This window comes from Hirundo rustica, chromosome 5, assembly GCF_015227805.2.
Source record: "Hirundo rustica isolate bHirRus1 chromosome 5, bHirRus1.pri.v3, whole genome shotgun sequence".
NCBI classification, from domain to species: domain Eukaryota; kingdom Metazoa; phylum Chordata; class Aves; order Passeriformes; family Hirundinidae; genus Hirundo; species Hirundo rustica.
The window spans coordinates 51276197-51299312 of NC_053454.1; the positions used below are offsets into that span (position 1 = coordinate 51276197).

The following is a 23116-nucleotide window of genomic DNA, read 5'->3' on the forward strand; positions in this document are numbered from 1 at the left end:
TATCTCTACAGCACTCGGCACAGATCTGCATTCACTGAACCCCATAAAAATCAGTGGGATTTATGGTACTCCAGGCAGAACAGAACATGGGCATACAATTTAACAAAGACTTAACACAAACTTATGTTCTTTCCAATTCAACAGCACACCCTGTCACTGAATTGCAAAAGCACAGCCTGAAAAACAAGGGAAAGAACTCATTTCTGTAAAAGAAAAGTCTATAAACAAAGTAAAAAAGAAGAATGTGGTTTCAGATGAACAATGCTGAAATATATGGAGGTGATTATTTCCAAAAATATCAGAGTACTGAATCTCCATGGAGCTGGTGGAGTGCAGCTGGAGATGTTGGTGATAGGCTAGGAGCTGTTTAAGCAACCTCCTTCGCCCAGCTCTACTCATAAATATCAGCTTTCAGTCCTTGTGAAAGTTTTAAGCCTCAAAGACAAAAATGAGATTAGCATGAAAAGCTTCAACGGGCAGTTCCTCACTCTCCTTTTGGCTCCCTGCAAGAAGTTTTACCACAGGGTCATTTACAAGCAGCTGCCTCCAACAGAGTAGCTGAAGAGCAGGCTGGAAGTTCTTGATTTACTGTTAAGTCTTTATAAACAATTGGTATTATTATTATTTTGATTGCCCTTTACTCTAAAATTTTCCCAAAGCTCCATCATTAGGACTGATAAATTGTGCAGCTGACCAAAAAAAAAAAAAAAAAATCTATCTTTTCAGCTCCCTGTGGAGAGATAGGGTGGGTAAACAGGCATAGGGGATGGGGACATGCAGCTACACTTCAGGGCTTGGATTGCAATTGACAACTGCGGTGTGAGTGAGGATGAACAACCCTAAAGCAATGAAAGGCTGGAGGAAGCAAGGGGCTCTTCTACCAGGAGGACTGAAAAAGCCCAGTCTGGGCTCCTGGAAGCATGGGACTGGTCAGGGCACATCATGCATCCAAGCTGCATATACCTCTTTTCCTGTGCCAGCTCTGGTAGCACAGGATAGGCACGGATAGGCACCGGGAACAACTGGCAGACAGGCTTTAATTTTCTGCAGTGTAACAAGAGACAATGCAAGCTTATCCCCAGTAAAGTCAGAAAAAAGCTGTAACTTGTTAGCTCTGGGAGAAGTGGGGCTTTGCACGTAAGAACTCTGCTTTTAGAGAAGTGCTAGCCTTTTTAACAGCACAGCCCTTCCACTCCTGGCACATTCCTTGCACAAGAGGTATATTAGTGTATTTTAGGGTGATACACGTGAAAGCGAATCATTCACCATACCAGACGATTACTCCCATGAAACTCAAAACTCACACAGCCTGACCTTTGCTCAGTACTTCTGTATCCCACTGAAACCAACCGGCTTCTTGATTATCTCACCTCTTTCTAAAGCCAAACCAGACAACCAGTTACAAAACATACACAAATCATGGCCTTGTAACCCTTGTGCCCAGCACTAAGACACAAACTGGATTCGTGACACAAGTCAGTCCCATACTGCTTTCACTAAGATTTGGCAAAATCAGAACTAAATGCGTGAGTTCACTCGAGATGCACTGTGTATATATGTTGTTGTGTACTTGCAGCTGCACCTTAGGATGAAGTAGATGCTTACAGTAAGGGAAAAACAATGCACCGTTGTTTGTTTCTCCTAATAAGATTAGGCAGCCTGTGTACAACAAATTAATAATCAACAGATGTTTGCTCCCTGGGTCACAAGATTAGGGATTACCTAAATTCTCTTTCAATCAGCAATTTTTGTCAGTATTACTTTGTTACCATAGAATGGGGAATGTTCAACTACTAATGTTCCTGGCAAGGATTTTCAGGCTTCAAGCTCATGAGGCAACCAAGTGAATTTCTAGCTCATGAGTGTAACAGTTTGCTCTCTAATTTTCACAGCTCTTTCTACAAGGTACCTGCAGTTTTAGCAGGGATGTTCCCCAACAAGGGGTATAAAGACAAAAGCTTCTTACACCTAGAACAAGAAAAGGAGGAAGTTCAATTACACACTTGATGGTGCTTGAACATGTTAAATTTAGGCAGCTAAATACCATCCTCATAATATACACAAGCACAGATCATTCATTTTTCTAAGAAGCACATAGGACAGTCGTCCCCCAATACATATGAGGCGATGTGATCATGAACAGCTGCTGCAAAACATGCCATAAACAACAGCTTACACCCCTAGACCTGGCTGTACTCTCAGATATAACAAGACATGTGGAAGTAGCTGAACTGGAATCAAAAATCTGAAGTACCATCAAAACATTGTAAGTGGCTGTTTAGAGATGTAGTTGGTTTTGGGAAAATTTAGGACAGATAGGGTGACATTCACATTTACACCTTCCATGAGCTGGAATTAGGAATGTAGCCTAGTACTTTGCTTCCACCTAATGCCCAGGGTCAAAACTAGTATAAAATCACTGCAGTTCAGTGTCAAATATATTAAATTGAACAAAAGTAAAATAGGCAGGAATAAGACACTTTCAATCAGGTTCTTTTCTGTCTTCTAAAATGTAAAACTCTTCTCACTCCATTCTCTTGCTCCTTTCATGCCTTTATTTCCTGTCTGCTAGCTAAAATGATGGGCAGATCTTTTGCCTCTGAAATTCAGGTGTCTCACCCAGCTGATGTGGAGCATGTAAGAACCCTTCTCCTCCCACTCAGAGCTGAGTTTCATCAAGGTCTCTTATCTTCTATGCCTCCTTGACTGCAGCGCAAAAAGGTTTTCCAGCAGTGCCCTCCCCAAAAGGAAACGTGTGGGAAGGAACTCACAAGAGAAGTGGGGAGAACTTTCCAGCTTGGCAACAAGCTTCTCCTGATTTCAGGTGTGAAAAGCACTTTTGGATGGTGAACAGCTTGCTCATCTTGCATTTGCTGCTGTTCTGTAACAAGCACATGTTGCTCATGCAGACCTGGCTCTGTCTAGGGTTTAGAAATCCTTTGGGTTTTGAAAGCTCTCCTAGAGCCCTTAAAGCAGGAGATTTGGAGCTATTTAAGCTTGGATGCTTCTTTGCTGTAGCCTACTCTGTTGCAATCTGCTCATGGTCAGCTTCCTACCCCTGACGCACTGAGCACAGCTTGGGAGAACAGCAGAGAAACACTGGTATCAAAAATAAGGTTATTTCAGTCTGCTGAGAAACTTACTGACTGCAATAGGGAATTCATCAAAGCAGTTGAGCACCTGAAGTTCATCATCAGACTGGTACAGATTCATCGAGTTCAGCTGAGCTTCTCAGCTTAACTCTCTTTTTCCACTAAAATTCACCTGCACCTATAAAGCATCATCCACCATAAGGACTGGCAGTCAGCTGCCAGGACTTTGATGTCTCTTTGGAGAGCTATTCTTGGGAAATATTTTCCTCTCTAGGACTGGGACCACTGGAAACTGTGATGTGATGGCCTCTCTCATGAATTGCTACCTGAGAATGGGGACTCAGTGCAGCGTGCTACTGCTTTGTTTTTCCCATGTGTTAATGTGTGTCTCCCTCCATGTTTTGTGGTCCTTTACAGGAAGATCTACAAAGATCCTGGATCCAGGAGAAGGAAAACAATGAAAATAAAGCGCTGTAAAATGAAAGTCACTCTCATGGTCATACAGGATAACGTCGATGTCTAATTTAAATCTCTACTAACCTCCACTGTCAACAAAACTAATCCTTCTTGGATATAGTCTTCCATCTAGCAGCACTAAGATTTGCAGCAAAATACTTTGTCATGCGGCAAACCCCTTCATGGCATTTCAGGGAGTTCTGCTGTAATTTTTTAAATGTGTGAGAAGTGATCACAGATCTTCACATTGAAAATGAAGTAACTATGAGGATGAATTCTAACTTGGTTTTAAATAATGCTGTTGTTTGTTGGTTTGACAGGTCTGAAGGCAGTGGTACCTCACACAAAAAAGGAAAATCACATATTTAAGCTTTACATTGGCTCGTGTAGGTGCCAAAAAAAAATCTGATCTAGAGGGCCAGTCTCTCAGTGTACATTCAGCCCTCAAACTCTCTGCCATGGCTGCCAATAAGAACTTCAGCCCCTGCCAACCGCAGCCATAGTTATGTGATTTGGACAGAAATTTCTCCACTAGAATCTGGATAAAGCCCAGTAACTCATTTCACACTGGCCCATAGCCACTGGATGGTAATGACTTTTGGGCACTGCTCCGATTCAACAAGTCTGGTAATGCAGGAGGTGAAAAGCTCTTTATTCTGTTTCACTGTATTCTGTGGTTTGAATTTTAAGCCATCCTGTTCCTGGAGGATGAAGAATTAGCAATAGTTATCTTAACAGATTGATTTCTGTGTCACAGCTGTGAGATTTATGTGCCGTCTATGCAGAGAAAAAAATAAAATCTCTCATGACCTTGCACGAGTTTGTAAGGAGTAAAAGTCAGACTTGCTCCTTCTCCACACAGATGCTACGGGGAAAAAAAAAAAAAAATCAGTTTTGTGCTTACTTGTCTTTCTACACAGGGTATTTGAAGCCTCAGATTGGTTCAGTACCTTCCATTCATGTTTTCCCAGTGGCCACAGCACCCTCTGACTGGGAGCAAGGCTTACTGCTTCAGAGAAGGCACACACCTAAGAAGCTCTACATGCCGTGGAATACCTGTTTCAACTGCTCCTTTGGACTGGAAATTAAGGATACTCATACAAAAATGTCTCAACAGTAATTGAAAACAAAACCATGCAAACCCAAGAAGAAGATCAGTCAACTTGATAAAATAGTTAAGATGGAAATTTTAAACCACAAAATGACTTCATCTATGCCCTGCATTAATCTACATAGTATGCTTTTCCTCAAAACAGACTTTTATTAAAATACAAAACTATCTTGCAACACCCTGCTAGTTTCCTATGTCTTATCATAAACCACAGCCTGATGACTTCCCACCAGGCCAGGATTATACCACCATACAACATGATTGTTTTAGGAGAAAGGAAAATAAGTAACTGCTCACTCGCTGTACTTTACAGTTACCAGATAAAAGAATTTCCATGGGATATTTTTTGGCAAATAGTCAGCAATGAAAACACAGCACAGCTAAAATACTTGAAATAAGTTACACCTCTTAATTCAGCCTGATCTACAGTGTAAAATAGTCAAGAGGTAACAGTAAAACACTTTTTTATTGGTGATAATTATGTAACAGAGGAGGAAAACTGGATCATGACAGTTTCCCTTTGCTGGATATTCAAGGCTACCATAAAACTCAAGGAAATATCAGATACTGAGATCTTCATATTTTTGATACAAAACCACAGTAAACAGAATGTGGCATTAATTACACCAGAAAAAGGAAAACAGTACACTTTGTTTTTCAGTGTGTGACTATATTGCACTAGTGAGCCCAAACAGAGAATGGTATCAACCTGTGTTTGAAAACAGTTGTACCGTGATATACATCCACTGTAATAAACTGACATACTACAAAAATTGTAACATTGTAGGGCTTATGTATGATTTACCCTACATTTCCCACCTATGCTGGATTTCCTGTACAACAAAATACAGAAAACCTACAAGTTGTTCCTTCTCATCTGTGTATTTCAAAATTTGGGGTGGTTTTGTTTCTATTCATAATGCAAATTAGGTTTAAAATAAAATGTACTTTTAAACAACCCATCCAGGCAGTTTTCTTAAAACCTGTTCCTGTCCATATCCACAGAACTGCTGCTCAACGCCACTACAGCTACAAGCATCCGGCAGCACTTTAAACAATGTCTTTCTTTTTCAGAATTATTGGCTAAAAAGTTTAGCATGTAATGTAACAAGCTGTGACAAAGCCACTGAGAAAAGTCCCTCCAAACTAATACCCATTCCATACTACTCACAGCTTACAAACACAAAGGCTTCTTTGGTAACACAGCCCATGGAAAATGCACATGAAATTTGCTGTCTGTTTTCCTCTCATTTCTGATGCCCACAGTTAGTCTTTGACATACTTTTCATTTGGAAGAAAATGGGAATTGGTTGGCACGTTTTTCACAGCATGAGACAATGCGCCAACACAACATAATAAAAAAGCAGAAAAAAAGACAACTTTAAAATTTCCCAAGGTAAGTGCATGCAAAGTGTTTTATCCTGTCAGCTTGGAATCACTAAAGTCTATCCCTATCCACTGTAATTCCCCATTAATAAATATTCCCCAACTGTGTCAAACATCTTGCCTAATTCTACATTCTACAGTCCTTTGGTTCAATGTGTAAAAGCTCAATGACAAAATAAAAGCTTTTAAAATGTAAGTCAGTCTTTAATATTTGCAAAGATGAACGAGCAGGTAGTTCACATAATTTTCATTAAGATACCACCACAATTTCTTTATTTTTAATCTGTTTTGAAGAGCTGTATTTTACACAGCAAAGGTACTGGAGCTATCAATGTGGAATAATTAAATTCAAATACTTCATAAATACTAAGGTGAGATCCAAAGTACAATGTGAGACACAGAGAAAACAGAGATACTGAAGGCTGCCTTTGCATCTGTCTTCAGTGTCAATACGGTCCCTCAGGAATCTCTGACCCAGAAGGAATGCTTTAAGGAAGACATTCCCTTTGTCAAGGAGGATTGGATTAGTGAATACCTAGACAAATTTGATATCCACAAGTCCATAGGCCCCAATGGGACGCATCTGTGAATGGTGAGAGAGATGGCACACACCAGAATGAGTCTACTCATGATCATCTTTGAAAGGTTGTGGCAATCCATAGAGGCGCATGAGAACTGGAAGAAAGCAAATGTCACCCCAGTTTTCAAAAAGGGCAGAAGGGAGGAGCCAGGGACCTACTGGCCAGTCAGCCTGACCTTAATGCCTGAGATCAGCTCACTTGGGTTTGGTCCCATATGGGACATTCACTCAAGAGTTGGACTTGATGATCCTTAAGGATGCCTTCCAAGTCAGAATATTCTGTGAAAGGAGAATGACGGAGCACCTCATTCTGGAGGCCATCTCTGTCAAAATGAATGACAAAAAAATGGATCAGGAGTAGTCAACATGAATTCACGAAGGTTGAATTATACTCACAACAGGGGGAAGAAATTAGGGCACAAATATGTCAAAAAGGCAATTTGGATACTAACAAACAGCAGTCTGCGCCACACTCTATGTTTAAAAAAAATATTTAAAAAAATATAGGAAGATTATTGTTAACATCCTACAGTAGGTTTTTTTCTGTTTCTAAGCTGAAAATCACCACGTATACTTCCAGCTCCAAGCAGCAAACACCAAATGTGACCATCAGGAGATTATGCAAATGTCACTACAAGTGATCTTGAAAACTCTACTGAACAGCAGCAACAGGGGAAAGAATACACAGATGGGAAGCTTTGCAATGTGATACCATTGCTACTAACCCATGCTTTGCTATCTGATCTTTAGGAAAGCAGCAAAGATTGCACTGGGCAAGCTGCGGATTTTTACTTATTATCATTTCAGATGATATTGAGATTGAGGCATTCAGACAATGGAATTTAAAAGAAACAGCAAGAGACAGCTTTGACCTCATGGCTCTCTTAGAAATGTTTAATAAATCACTGTCACTCCCGTTGCCTTTCCGAAAGAGAAGAAACACAAGAGCACCATGTGGCTGAGACAAAAATAGTGCCTGGAAGATAAAAATACCACCTAGCCATTTTCACCTCAAGATCAAAGACTGCACCTGGATATTAAAATATAATTAGCATGTGCCATGCTTGCAGAAACCAGTGCCAACACTATTCAGAGGTGCAAGTGCCCAGACTGGGTTTGTCTGTTCAGGAGTAAATGTGACATAACCCCAGCTCAGCCTAAAGAGCAACCTACTTCATAAATTACCAACTCCTTTCTAATTTCTGCTACATTAGCATCATTCCCTTTTTCTCTTCTTCTAAGAAAAAATTAAACAGGCTAGATAGTCACAAAACCAGAACTGTCATGTAGCTGTTATGGTATAGGCATGTTGCATTTTTAATGTTTTTTGGTTTGATTTTTTTTTCCCCCCAAATTCTGGGGCCATATATATATAAAACTTCCTTTAAATGCAGTTTATTGATTAATTTATCATGCTTCTCAAATCGTGGGGATGATGATGCTTCCTACCAACTCCCCTTCCAACTTTTCCTCAAGTGCCTATCTTCCAGAAGGACAGATTATTTGGTGTCTGAAAAAAATAATTAGTATTTTGATAATTTTTCACGGATTATTGCCATCTGCTTCCCAAAATCCTGCGTGTTTCCAACACTCTCAGCAACTAACTGTTGCTGAATGAAGGGCTCAAGAATCTCCAAGAATATTTCTGCCTGGAGGCAAATGCCACCCTGACAGGTCACCAGGCCAAGCAGAGTTTTAAGCATCCGAACAAGTGACAGTATAAATTCCTGCCCTGTTAAGCTGCCAAGGCAGGGACTGCATTGAACTGACTGCTGCTACTGTTGGCCTCACCACACACGCTGCGCAGGCATTGGAACTGCATGTGTGGAAACCATAAGCGATGAAGAAGATCTTTGTGCTGATGAACGAGGGCTGAGGCACAAGCCTTATCTTCTGCAAACACGGCCGAATGCAACAGAAAGTGTCACTGACTTACTCACTTTGACAGAAAACAAACAAATCCGTTTAGATGGGGAGGAACGCATCTCTGCTGCAAACCGAAATTGATTGCACACATGGAACAACAGTGATGAATTCTGACCCGAGACATAAGCGCTACCGTTTTCCAGAAGTGTTGGAGCAGCCTTTTGAAAGCATTTCCCTCTCTGAATGCTCCAGAGCTCACGTCTGGGCAGGAAGGGGGTGTGTGCCACCCATGCCAGTGACACTGCCACCAACCCATCAACCAGTGCCCACCAACAGGCTTCCATGCTTGCCCACCCACTCGGGACTCCGCAAGAGGAGGAACCAGCCCTCAGCCCCCCTGTGTTTGCTTGCTTTGCTTTGCTCCCAACGTGATACAGGAGTATCTTCACAGCTACACTTCATACACAACCTCAAAACCTAAGAAATGTGCACTGCAAACACCCTTGGTGAGCTCACATCCCACGCGCTCTTCTCCTTGACCAGAAGTTTTCAAGAGACGCATGACCACCTTTCTTTCATTCCCTACAGATTTCTCTACAATTCTCATCAAATGTAAAACATTTTTTCTCAGTATCCAGCCAGATATGAACAGCAATGATTAGAAGAAAAAGTACATTTGTTTTTATTATTTGGCTGTATTTCCAATTAACTAGTACTTGAAATGTACAGATGCAGCATTTTAATAAGCATTACTGACATCCACAGGCACTATATATCACCAAAGTTAGACAGAAGCATGACGATCACTACGGCTAAAACCAGTCCCAGCACTGAAATTCATGCCCACAATACAAACCTGGCACCAAAATTAGCCTATTACTGCCAAAACATTTATTTTTAAATTAACTTCAAATCCAAAGGTTAATGTAAAGGAGAAAAAGTGAAATATCATTTTAAGATCAGGCTGATTTCCAAGTACCAGTTCTTCTAAAAATCTCTTCCTCAATCCTCACCAAAAAGGAAAACAGGAAATCTTTTGTTTTATCTGCAGTATTTTCTCTGTAAATCTACCACCTTTCCCCTTAAATCTAAACCGAAGTGCACCTAAAGGCTTGCACTGGCCTCCTGACACTGTACTAACTCTGACCCCCAGTCCAAGTGAATGAATAGGAAATCTCCAGAGAGTGTGTGTGTCCCTGCAAAGGAACCAAAGCTGCAAACACACGACCCTGTGCACCGCAAGCAGCTGGCTCCCTGCTGCCCCACATCTTGCCAGCACACCAGCAAGATTGCTTTTTCTTCAGTCCCTTTCCAACCTTTCTGAAGAACCCATGGAACTTCACTGTTTTATTTATTTTTTCCCCAGTTTTTTAAGTGTTCTGATCAAACCAGGCTTAAAAAAAAAAAAAAAATTAAAAAGGAAATAAAAGAAAGGAAAAAATCAGAAAAAGGGAAAGACGAGGGTGGGGGGGGAAGCACAAGTGCTTTGTGAGCTGAAAAGCTAAAGCCTTCCACTTACACGGAGTTTCCGCACGCTCGCTACATCGCCGCCAGATTCCCCGAGGATGAGAGTCATGTGAGGAGGCAAAGGGTGGCTCTGCTAAGCAAACACAGCACCGTAGGCCAGGCTAATCCTGCACCTGCGGCGTGTTATTCAGCAGTAGAGAAATGTAGTCCAGACCGCCTCTGCTTAATACGGCTCAGCTGTTTCCCTCTGTGCTCCCTTTGATTGTAAGCTGGCAAACAATTACTATTTCAGCCGGGCGCAGAGGGGTATTCGGGCTGCATAGGATGTGACAGTAAAAAGGTAAAGAAAAAGAAAATCCTGGAAGTACAAATAAAACAAAGATCCTGAGCAACGCAGAATTTCTAACTCTTTCCAGATGGTTAGCAACGCCTTCCAAGTTCAGTATGTAAAATGCACACTGAAGTTGGAGCCTTCTGCTCCTCACCTCCCTTTAAAGCGTGACTACTCGTGATACAGGATACGCCACAGTGGCCTGGCCCTCATTTACCCAATTCAATACGTATTTGCCGATGAGAGCAACCACAAGAAGGTTTTGATGGGGTTTTAGGTTTCTCATGGCACAAAAAAATGATGCCAACTGAGAAAAGACTATGAAAAGAAATGGCATGCAAGCAGCAATTTGGGATTTGTTCGGGGTTTTTTTTTCAGAGAAAGAGCCACCAAAGAGGTCACGAAGTTGCTACTAGGATACATAGGCTTTATCACAGCACATCACAAAGAAACCCAGAAAACCTCCACAAAACCAAAAGAGAAAAACCAAAACCAAGAAACAACAGGGAAAAAAAAAACAACAAAAAACCATAAAACCAAAAACCAAACAACCCCCAAAACCACACCCAAACAAACCAACAAAAACAAAGATTAAAAAAAAAAAAGACAACGAAACAAAGCCAAAACCAACCAACCAAACAAAAAGACAAGAACCTTGATAAACTGCATCAAACAGCATCAAAATTTGGTCCCATCATGGAACAACAGCAAGAATTTCATTTCAAGGTAGATTACATAGCCATTTCAGAGCATTTTATGATCCTGGTATTTGCTGTGCAAGTTGACCAACCACTGTTAAAAATTCCCTGTAACTGTGATCCACACATATTTATACAAAACAAAACAATAATATTTAACAACAAAACCACATGGATTAGATTATTATTTCAGATACTTGAAACAATTTAGTTAAATTAACCTAGTAATCAGGATTTATTCCAGATAATATGGTCATAATATACCACACCTCCTTCATATAACATCTATCATTTCTGTGGTAGCATGTAACTATGTAACAGAATATATATGTGCATAACACATATAAGATGTATATATGTAAGAGAGCACTACTGATGACCAACAGGTGCTGTTACTAATGTTTCTTTATGATATTAAGCTGTAAACATCAGACATTACAGTCACAACACACAGCGTTTGCACTGAAATGCTCTCCTCTACAAAATGATACTTCAGTTTCTGCTTGATCATTCCCTAATCTAATTCCATGTTTGGAAACTGGTGATGAAAAAAGGAGATATCTGCATACTCAGAACCATGTATCAAATTTCTTGGTGGAAGGTTTATTGCAGCTGCTGTTTACCAATGGGATTATTTCCAAAGAAATAGGAGCTTTATGCCTATGAGAAAATGCTCGTAACTAATCCATAACTATATGAACTTTCAACTGATTTCCTACAGAAGAGCTAACTCTTCAAGATGCTGACTGAAACAAGTTTGATATCTACATATTTGACTAGATCACAGAGTAAAAAGAAGCAAGACTTTATACAACATAACATCAAAATATAAAAGCTGCCTCCAATTTCCTCTTTCAAAAAATTTGCTTTTTTTTTTTTTTTCAAATTCTTAATTCCTTTTTTGGAGCCTTACACAGGCTTTTTCAAAGCTACTTGATACTAGCAGAGACAATGGCTAATTTTTTTCTCCTCCGTATTCTGGTCTGCTCCTGATTCATCCCTAGTTTAGAGAACTACCGGTAACTCTATTAAGACCACACGTACCAAGTGAAAAAGACAGACGGTGCCTAAATTTCTGCCAACACAATGTTGAATCATGGTCCTGTGCTAGAAACTGCTTGGTGCTCCTGGCAGCAATCTTTAACTCTCTGAGAGCATCCTGCTCATTCTGCCTTGTGTCTCCTAGAGCTCATTCATGGCAATGTCCAACAAAATAATTTGCAGAGTTGTAAGGAGTGTTTTGAATTTTCTTTCTTTGCACACTGCGGCCTTCCTTTGCAGTGCATGTGGTGTTACCCAGACCGTGCTCTGTACCAGCCTGCTGTTCTGCCAACACAAAGCTCAAAACCTACTTCTAAGATAATGTGAACACCCAGAAAAACTACGAAAAACATGGAATCTGGAGCATAAACAAGACTGATGTAAGTGTCTTTAAGTAGGAACAGCTTTCATATACAGTTCTTTTTACAACCAGTCACACACCTAAACGTTTACATTTAATTAGCTCTCAAAACAGTGGACCAGATGGCTTTGGAGACATAGGAATTAGGGACATAGACTCTTTTGTGTATCACTAGCTGAACTTCACCTAAACCCAGCAAAAGCTTCCTGCTAGATGGCCTGTTTGAAACCAGAACACTGCTGGCTGAAACACTTCAGAGGTGATATCCACCTCACAACACCTACATCCGCGATTTCCAATAAATACTCTTCTTGCAAGTTAAAAAACTCAGAAAAAGGTCATATTGACAAGCTGACAGAATGTAGAAGGATATTAACCCTTAACACCGTGAGATATTGCTACTCCCCATATTACTTAAATTTGATGGATCATCAAGGAATTTTTTTTTTTTCCGAAGGTAATAATAACAGAGCATTACCGATGAGTGGTAAATCTACTTCATTTTCTTTCTTTCTTTCCCTTCTCTCTTCCCTAAGCATGCACTTAGCCCTATTACAAAGGAAAGCCTACCACTCTCCATTCACAACTAAGCCAAAGGTCAGGAAAATATTAAAAAAACCATCTTTCTTTCATTAAATAATTTAAATGTCATATAAAAAGGCCTAGAACAAAATACAGTAATTGCCAGCTGCCTAATTATTTTCTCATCCTCTTCCAGGCCTCAACACAATGCCTTTGTTAGGCTGCCTGCCAGCGAGCATTAAAACATACCAAATTTCTGCAAAGACTTTGTGTTGCAAAATGTGTTCTGATGGGCAAAACTGAAGCAAATATAAGAGCAGTCTGATATTATTCACCTTGAATGATGAGGGAAGTGAGAATCCTGTTTGCTGTCAACACCCCCTCAGGTTTGTATCCATATTCCTAGAACAGTTCAGTAATAGGAGGTTGGAGGTTAGAGGTGGCCAGGGACAAGTTTTGGTTCCCAATTAACACCACTGAGCCATGAAAGCCTTGTCTAGCAGGCGCCATCACATACAAACTATCCTCCCACTGCACAGGGCCCTTGCTCTCTGCAGAGTTCAGTGTCTCCTGGCTTGCTCTACAGTGTAAGCAGAGGGATCATTAGTTATGACTACTAGAGTCTAGGAGATAATGTTGACTCTCATTTCAGGAACTATTAAGCTATAAACACTGCACTGAAAGCCATTTATCTGCATTTTAAGATAAACAGAGAAGCTATTCAATTAAGTAGACTGCAAGAAATAAGCTACAGATGCCAAATCGAACAGCTTTTAAACTCCGAAAGAGAAAATCCGTGCATTTAATAAGCACAACTCTATACCACGGAATTACTCACATGGAACTTCATAAGCAGCACAGCTTAACCACCCCACCATGTCTGATAAAAAAATACAAATCAAAGTGTAATTACAAAACAGTTAAATCCAAGCAGTGTAAATTACGTGCACTTACAATTTGCAAGATCCTACCGCAGCTACCAGTGATGATGTACAAGGTTATGAAGTGGCAATTTTCATACAGCAGTATTTACATTTTATCTCCATATCGCTACAATTTGAAAATGAGATGCTATTCCAGACCACCACAAATGAGATAAATGCCTAAGCTGTCATGTTCGAATCTGCACTTGCTAAAGGAGAACATTCTTCCTGAGATAAGCAAAAGAGTATGAAATTAATTTCTCGAGTCTTGCCAACTAACCAGATTTTTTAACTGAGTATTATTCATCTATTTGGACATACCACTATGAGATCTTTAAGATACAAGCTTAAAAACCCCCCTCAACCTCAAACCACTGAAAAGCATCCCCACAAAATAGTTTCCAGTATCCTTTAAAAAGATGTAAAATAAAAGGCATTCTAAGATTAAAAAAACAAGGATGCATTTTTTTTTTTTTATTTCCCCCACACACAGAAATTAAAAACCTGATCTTTCCTCACACTTCCAGATGCCAGAGATTTTCGAGCCAGATCTGAGGTCAGACAGGGGAACATGCAGGTGCACCAAGCATCGGCAGCTGAAAGCTTGCAAGGTTGTGCCGGAATCTGATCCACCCCCCCTTCCCACATTCCTGCCGGCATTATAAACGCTCCCTGAAGGAATAATACCCTAATACGGACTAATTTTCCGCATACAGCCCCAGCCTCATTAAGCCTCTTCTTTATCAGCATTGTTCAAAGCAGTTTTTCCGGTAATATCGAACTCTCCTACACCCATCTAAAGAGAAAAGAAACTCCTTTTATGTTCCCTCCAGTATCATTTCTCCTACTCAGGTAGACTGGCATTACACAATACATTCAATAAAAATATTGAGTTTCATCATATGGTGGTAATGTCCTAAAGACTATGATATGGATTAAGAAAAAGAGAGAGACAGAGTGTTTGTTCCAATAAAAAAGGAGATCACTCTCCCAACAGGATTTGATAGATCTCTATGAGTGACTCCTCCTAGCAATCAGGAAAACCCAAGTGAATTAAGAGGACTATTCCAAAGCAGGTGTTTTTCAGAACCTGCAATTCTTCACACTCCTTAAATGGCCTTTTGCTCTTCCCTGGAAAAATCCTTTTGCCTTCAGCGACATCGCACCGGCTCTTTTAACACGAACTGTCTTTGCCACTACAATAATTAAAAAACTTGAACATGCCACAAATCACCCAGTTTCACTGCAGAGCCAAAAAAAGCTAGTCTGCATTCAGGCACCCAGTGAAGTAACAAAACCTAAGAGTGAGGTTATGACATGCTGAAACCAAAAGTGGGTCCTCTTCCCTAAGAGAAGAATACCTGTGGCACCTCATCCCAGATGCTCCATGATGCACTTTGCCCATCTGCAAGTCACTGATGTGAACAGCTATGTTCTTTTAAAACCATTTCTGTTTTGCAGATGAGAAATTTTATTACAAGACTGACAGAAGAATGCCATCTGCAGAGACTCCTTATTCCCAAGCTCCATCCAGATTATCCTGAATGCCCTGAGACTTGAAATACAGAACGGAAAGGCAGGCAGAGGATTTCTGCCTATCCTAACCACGCGCTCTATTAACATGAAATGATAATAACATGAAACATAAACTGAAATGATAAAACCAGTTGTACAATGAGTTGCTAGTTCAGAGGAGAAAGCAGTCCAAACAGTGCTGTATTTCCCAGTGATTCTTTTGCCTGCTGTTCGAAGTACAAACACCCATGAGATTGTCAGAAACATGGACACCAGGAAAAGAAAACGCAGGCAAAAGCACTGGGAGAAGGCAAGCCATGCATCCATCGTCTTTCTACCAGTTTAATTCCATCTAGATTGGATATTTTGAAAGAAATATAAACAAGCAAACATATAGTTTATATATTAAGTATATAAGATACACATTCTATCTAAATGCAACATATATCAATAAATAGTTGACCAGTTAGGTCTCTAAACTGAGGAAACACAGACTTAGTTCCCCTGAACAAATCACTGTGGAAATGAAATAATTTGAAAATTGAAAACAGCGCTACTATTCAATATGATAATATCAAAATAAGCAATGTAAGTATGAAAGCTGTGATCCTCGTAAACATTCTTTTCGTGCACAAAGAACACAAGGCCGTGGTGCAACATTTTGTTCACATATATTTGATTATAATATAAGGCACATAATAATAAAATAATTACTAATGATAATGTTAATAAATTAATATTTATTAATTATAATATTAATAAAAGAATGTTTCCCATATTTTATTATTCTGCTCTTCAAATCACTCTTCTCATTTTTTCTCAACCTAATTCCTCCACAGAGTTTTAAAGATTTAATTTATCTCCTTTTTTAAAACATTTATTTCTTTTTTCAGTTAACCCATTAAAATTGAATTAGAAACCCTGACTTCAGAAAAAAATCAAAAAGAAGTTTAAATTAATGCCAACAAAATATAACAGTGTGGATCTTGTTCAGACTTAAAAGAATATAACTATGTTCACCAATATGAATTTAAAATATTGAAATTATATATATTTTCTCTTTTCTTCTTTTAATCTATTTAAAAAGAGATGAAAATTGTCATCCCACTAAGTTTCATTTCTTTCAGCCCCAGTCAATCTCTAAAAATACTCCAAGGCATAAGAACAAGGGGCCTACAGCAAATATGTGTTTCAAGCTGAGATGCTGTGTAGTTTCAGAGAGAAAGAAAAATATTTTCCCAAGCTTTCAACTTTTCATTTGTATAAAATAGTGTATTTCACAGCTAGGTAAAGATGTAAAATGAAACTTCTTCATTAGTGCAATGCACTGTGACTCACTACAGATACTGTTAGCATACCTAAATGCATGAATTGTGCTACATTTTCCATCAAAATATGAAAGGAAATAGATGCCAAATATAGGGTAAAAGAATCTAAAAAGTCAGCTTTCTTCCATAAAATAGCAGAATTCTTAAAGAATGTGTTGGTGGTCAAGTCTGACAAATAAGAGGTTGTTTCCATCCTACACATCCTGACTATTGGTTTGATCAACCTTAACTAAGAAATAAGGAAAAGTATTTGGATATTCTGTAAATAAGCACAGGGATTATTATTTACCCATAAAGTTATCTGAAATTACTCCCTCTCAGCTTGTATTTCTTACTGTTGTTCTTTTAATGCACCACTGCTAAATCAATTCCCTACACAACTTCTGAACAGAGGAATGATTTGCTGAAGTCCTTTCCTGGGTGGGGACCATACCAGATAAAACAACCATTATCACTGAGTTCCAGTCAGATGAAGAAGGAAAAGGGTAAAAGCCATTTTTAAAGATGAATGTGATTATTATAGACATTCACACTTTTTCTACATGTAGTATTTTTTTTTATATTTCTACACTGCTTTCCTTTCCAAAGTAGCTTCCCCTTGGACTGAAACTGTTGGACAGAAGCTCAATCTCTGTGAGTTAAAGAACCAGATTGATCTGTATGTCCAGACAGTAGAAAAACCCTTACAAAAAATGGCAGTAGATTTACTCCAGCACAGAATTCACATTTTTCTCGAGTCACCACCATGCTCACAGAAACACGTTTCAAAGATCTAGTAACACATTCTGCAGAAAATCAACGTAAACACTTAAATATGCGTCACGTCAGAAAATACGTCAGATTTAGGAATGTTCTTCTATATAATACACTAAAGTTAACTAATCTCACCCAAAAACCATTTCTTTAGAACACTGCAGGTCCCCACACTGGTAACACCTACTCTGTCCACTGACAGAAGTGATACGGAACACACGCGGCACAAACCCAGGAACACCAACCGGAGCCTCCTCAGGAGCAGAGCCACAAGGCACGCATTCCAGTGGCTGGGCTGTACCAAGAGAAGTCAGAGGCAGGAAATGGCATGGGTACTCGCTGTCATCTTTGTCTTAGATCTGGAGTTTAAAACCTTGACCCCGTACATGAGAAAAACATGAAGCTCACATCAAACCTAAAAATGGAGGAGGTATTGGTAGGCTAAACACGGCTTCTCCACTAAATGTTAACCACCTAAACTGAAAACAAGCAAGAACAAACCTTTTCACAGATACTTGAAAGAATAAAGTTAACAAACTTACACATTCAGAAAAGTCTAAAATACACTCTGAGAGAAAAAAAAAAAAAACAAAAAACCCAACACATTTTCTTGTACTACATATTTTTCTTACTCAGCAATACAATTTCTTAAATGAAAATCATTGCAATAAATCAACAAACCTAAAATGCTACATTTAAAGAAAGGATAAAAAAAAGAGTTAAATACAAAACCAACAGAATTAGAACTTTGTAATTTATTCTACATCCTGCTGGCTGCAGTTTCAGTAGGTGATACACTCAGGATAGAAACAACCCTACTTCTTCAGTTTTAGTCTCAATAGCATTGTTGATGTGAGTTATCAAATTGAGTAGACTCAAATCCAAAGCTCTCTGTGTTTCAGGAAGGAATCAGTGATTCCTGCAAACTGTTTGTACAGCTTTAGTACAGGGCACAATCTAAAATTTTTATCCCTTTAAAAATCCTAAAGTTATAGAATGAAATCCCATGCTTTACTGCAAGCATTTTTACTTTTGCTGTCACCTGCAGTGGGTTTAGCATTTCGAGGCAAGATGTCACCTGCAGAGAATTCCTCTTCCTTTCTCTGTCAGTTAGAGAAAGTCAATTAAAAAATTTATGTAGTGAAGTAATCCCCCTTTTCTTGCCTATAATAAATGGAGTTATGATGTAAAAAATTAAGATGAAATAAAGACCAGCATGCACTGTAACAGATTTACAGGATCCCTTTGGGATCTCACGTTCATTTTTCTGTAACCCATGAAATACTAGAGAACCTTGGGAAGGAGTCAAAACCCTTGTCTTAAAAACCTCACATCCATTCAGAAAGAGATTATTAGGAACAACAGTATTCTAGCATCATATTTCTGGTTCCCTTTACTAATATAAAATGGTTTCAGATGCAGCAATAATATTAATCAAGTGTTTTAAGACCACTTTTTCCTTCCCCAGCAAAGTTTCTCCTTCTTAGGACTCTCAGGAGTATTTGCTTCTGCCAAAGGTAAATTCAGTTTCTGCCCGTAACAATCATGACAAAATGAGGCTCAGCACACTTCTAGCAAGGAACAGATGTACTTTATATAGATCATTGCATTAGAATAGTTCAAAATACTGCCAAATTAAAGGTGAAAAAAAACATGCTTTTCAAACATGCTTACTAGAAACCAGCATAGCCACGTTACTCCATCTATATGTAGTACTACTTACAGAAGTTCTAAGAAGTTCAATAAAACAGATCCTTTTTTTTTTTTTTTTTTTTTGGTACACTTCTTTTAGAGAGCTTTCAAACTAAAATATGTGAACGGGGGTGGGGGAAGCATCCCATTCAAAAACAGTCAGAAATCACACATCTTAGAGATGTGGGGGGAGCAGGGAAGAATCTGTTAAACAACAGAGGAACTAGAAAATTTCCCTGAGAAATATCTTCTCTGCATCCCTGAAGAATTTCAAAGTTTTCCTGTATGTCAATATTTGCTGTTTTATTTGCCCTACAGCAGACACAGATCATCCCACCAGTGCCTCCTTTCTGTCACTTGCACCCTTCTCTAGGACAAAGTCAGCTCAATACTCCTTCCCACTCTCCCCAGCAGAGGATGACCAAAATCCTCAGGATGACATCACAGGGCTGTCTGACAGTGGGACCCAACCTTTCCCCAATACAGCCAGCCGTAAGATTTTAACAGGCTGACACTCAGCTTCATCTCAACAAAAGGTCCAAGGAGAAGAGATGGAGGGCAATGTGCTCAAGCCCTCCTTATGAACTCCTCAACCCACCCTGCAGCAATTAGGGTATCAACAAAGGACTGCACCTCCACAGGAACACCAGTTAGGGAGCAGTTTTTGCCAAAAGGAACACCCCTGTCAAAATTCCTCTGCCAGCAGGGATGTGCAGGTGTTTCCCCACTCCTAATTTTGCAGCCCATTGGTTGAGGGACCTCTTCATCTTCTAGTCCCAAATTGCATGCGCTGGGAGTTCCCCAAGGCGTAGAGATTATTGTTAAAGAAAAACAAGTGACGAAAACTGAAACCTAAATAATCCAATTTAAGCTGTAAAGAAAGAAAAACTAGGGCTGGTGGAACTTGGGCAGGTGTTCTCTCTCCTCCAATTTAAGCAATCAAAACCCAGTCACCAATGTTTCCTCCCACATAACACAAGCACAATGATAAACAATTATTTTCTGGACCCATCCTCCCAAAATACCTAAACATTTCTAGAGCATCTTTCGCTCTTCTTTGCCTATGGGCAGCCAGCTTACATTTAGGCAGCAAAGGAGAGGTTACACACTGTAATCCCATTGTTTGCATACATTTAATTTTTTGCACTTTGTGTTCATCAGAGTCATGAATTAGAAGCAAATATTTTCCTGCATGTGCCTTGCAAAGAAAAATAGGACACAATGTCTGAAACGCTTCAACTCTGCGTACTGTTTTGATGCCTCTTGCCAAAACCAGACGCGGTGATGCTCTTTTGGCAGCTGTGGTCTGCAGGACGCCGCTTAAGGTCTTTTTTCTCTACAAAAAGCTAACTAAAGCACAACTTCTCCATCCTCCTGTTCCAAAGGCGTGTGCTTCAGGCCACAGTAGATTTTTCTCCTTTCAACCAGCAGCTCTGTGACACAACCCAGAGGCCGAAGGAGATGTAAACTATTTACCCTGCCTGGGCGTACGCTATTTTTGCAAGCCGGCGGGCCAGCCTCCCTGGGCCATGTTTGTTTATAAGGCAAGTGCTTCCCGTTCCTGCAGGGCGCTCGTGGAAGGAGACGCCTGGGAGTTTCTGTTTGAGGGAACAGCCACGGAGTGATCTGCATTTATGGCAGGGGAGATGCTCTGTTTAACTTGAGAATAGCTTTGAAAAGCAGCACAGCAAGTGCATTATCCCTGAAGAACGCAGTATCACCGATAATGCTGTGCCACAAGTGAGAGGAGAAGACAATCCTGCTGAGGAGTTCGAATGGAAGTATCAAGCAACCTTGAAAATCTCCCAGTTAAAATGTGGGTGAACTGGTTTCAGATGGAGGCTGTGTACTTTCTCTCCCTCTCTCTTTTTCACTCTCACCTCTGTAATAATTCTCCCTGGATGGTCCCTCTGTCAGTCATTATGTATTTTTGGGGTTTCTTCTTTGTTTATTGGGGGGTTTTTTTCAATAAAACAGGGGTGCCAAACCTTGAGAATGATCGTGTAAGGAATTTTCATGTTTGGCAACTACTAAAAACAAAAATTGAAAATAAGCTTAAGTAAGTTACTGAAGCTTCCTCCAGTTCTAGCCAACCTGTAATTGTAATTTTGAACGCATATTGTTCAGAACACACAATTTATTTTTTAGATTATTTACTCCTTCTTGAAATCATTGTATTTTGGGGTTTGTTGCTTAGAGCTAGGTCAGTGTTTACATGGAAATGTTATTTTGAAAGAAAAGTATTTACATTTTACTGAGAACAAGCTGTACTCACACGATTTCAAAAACCCTGCACTTATTTAATTGAAACTATTAGTCAAGCGTAACTCAAATTTGTGAGCACCCTGGGCTCCAACCCAAACATTTTTCTTCCAGTCTTAATTTTCTTATGCTTTTTAATTGTCTTAGCTTTTCAATCAGCTCTATCCATCATATCACTTCCCAGTTTTCTAGGAAAATAACTAAGAATAATGACAGAAAATTGGGAATTTCCTATTCTATTTATACATGTTAATAGGATGCTAAGGTCACACATTAGACTAAAAAGAAATGCAAGACAAAGCCAAGTAAAGTGTATTTTCTCCCAAAAGTGGAAATGCTGGAGAGTCAGCACTTAGAAAATGTACAGGAAGTCATGTGACAAACTGAGACAGTCAAGTATCTACAATTATGATAAAAACTCACAAAATCCCTATTTAGATGTGGAAATAAAGTGATCTGCTGGGTCCGAGCTAAAACAAGACAGCATTCCACCATCCTCCCAGTATTCGAGACTTCGTTGCAGCAGGCAGCAGAAATCCCATCCCACAAATCTACATCAGAGGTTTGGTCTCACAAAGATATCAATGATTCATTTAGAAGTAATTCTGGGTTTTAAGAAGGCTTAATGCAAACCACAGTCTGTTTATGTATGTTTGTTTGTTTGTTTTTCTTTTTTTTAAATTTTTTTCTTTTTAATGTAAGGAGGCTGCAGTTTCACCCTGATGAAATCCCAGAGGTGAAAACAAGGGTTTCAGCCACAGCTGGGGCCAGCCCTGCCGGATAAAAAGTATCATGTAGGACAGACCACATATTTCCCACGGAATCACAGAAAAGTGGCATTTTGAGAGGAAGGGAACTGTGTAGTAGCTCTCCTTCAGCAGCAAACCTCAGAGCAAATCATTCAAGCCTTTTCAAAACATTCTATTGCATGCAGGCTTGACTGCGCTTCTTTCCACTTATTTATTAAGAGATAGCAAGGAAGAGAGAAGGAAATAACTAACGTATCATACAGGTGGGATGTAGAAACAAGGCTGGCTAAGGATCACGTCTCCTCTCCCACTGCTGTGCTGCAGTTTCACACACCACGCAAACTTCTTAGGGCAGCTCATTTTCACTCCCCCCACAGCCTCACTTCTATTAGCACAGGGCTGCTTGAGTTTAGTATCGAAGGAGAAAGTTTAAAGATGTCTTTCAAAACCTGCATGGCTCTCTGTACAACATGGCTACAAGCTAATACAGTCTGCATTTGATAGTAAAACAATCGTAAGCCTCAGCATCAAACATTAGACAAATTTAGCACTGGTTAAATGTCAGTCCTAATGCGTACGTCTCTGCTAAACTACAGGGCAGCCTTAAAAAAGCTCTCCAGTTCTGGCAGCAAGCCTCACCCCCAGTTTGGACTTTTAAGGGTAACTTCAGCATGCTTCACATAGCACACCACTGTTAACAACAACTTGTCTCTCCTTCTCCGTCTCCTCTGCTTTCAGCCCACCTGGCAAGGTCATTACTTAAACCAACAGAAATACATTTTCCACAGTATTAAATACCTTTTCAAGATCAGAATGTATCAGATGCCCAGATTTTTGTCCCTGTCTTTCAACAGTTAGTGTTCAAAATGTCAGTCATGAGCAACATTCTGTAGGATATCTTGCTGTTACACAGAACGAATATTTACGTAAAGAACATGTAAAATCTATGGGGCAAATCTTAATTAATTGCTACCGGCTGCAGT

At 39.6% G+C, this 23116-nt stretch overlaps 1 protein-coding gene across 14 annotated transcripts in view; it reads right to left on the bottom strand.

The window, feature by feature from the left end:
• The window catches only part of BMPR1B (bone morphogenetic protein receptor type 1B), a 238690-nt gene that overhangs the window by 26614 nt on the left and 188960 nt on the right, over positions 1 to 23116 (bottom strand). The window contains exon 1 of one of the 14 annotated variants that reach the window (XM_040065513.2): positions 6802 to 6881. The exons of the other annotated variants lie outside the window; for them this stretch is intronic. The gene's annotated coding sequence lies outside the window, so the exon portion shown is untranslated. Of the gene's footprint in view, positions 1 to 6801; positions 6882 to 23116 lie in introns of those variants that run through there. 14 annotated transcript variants of the gene reach the window in all.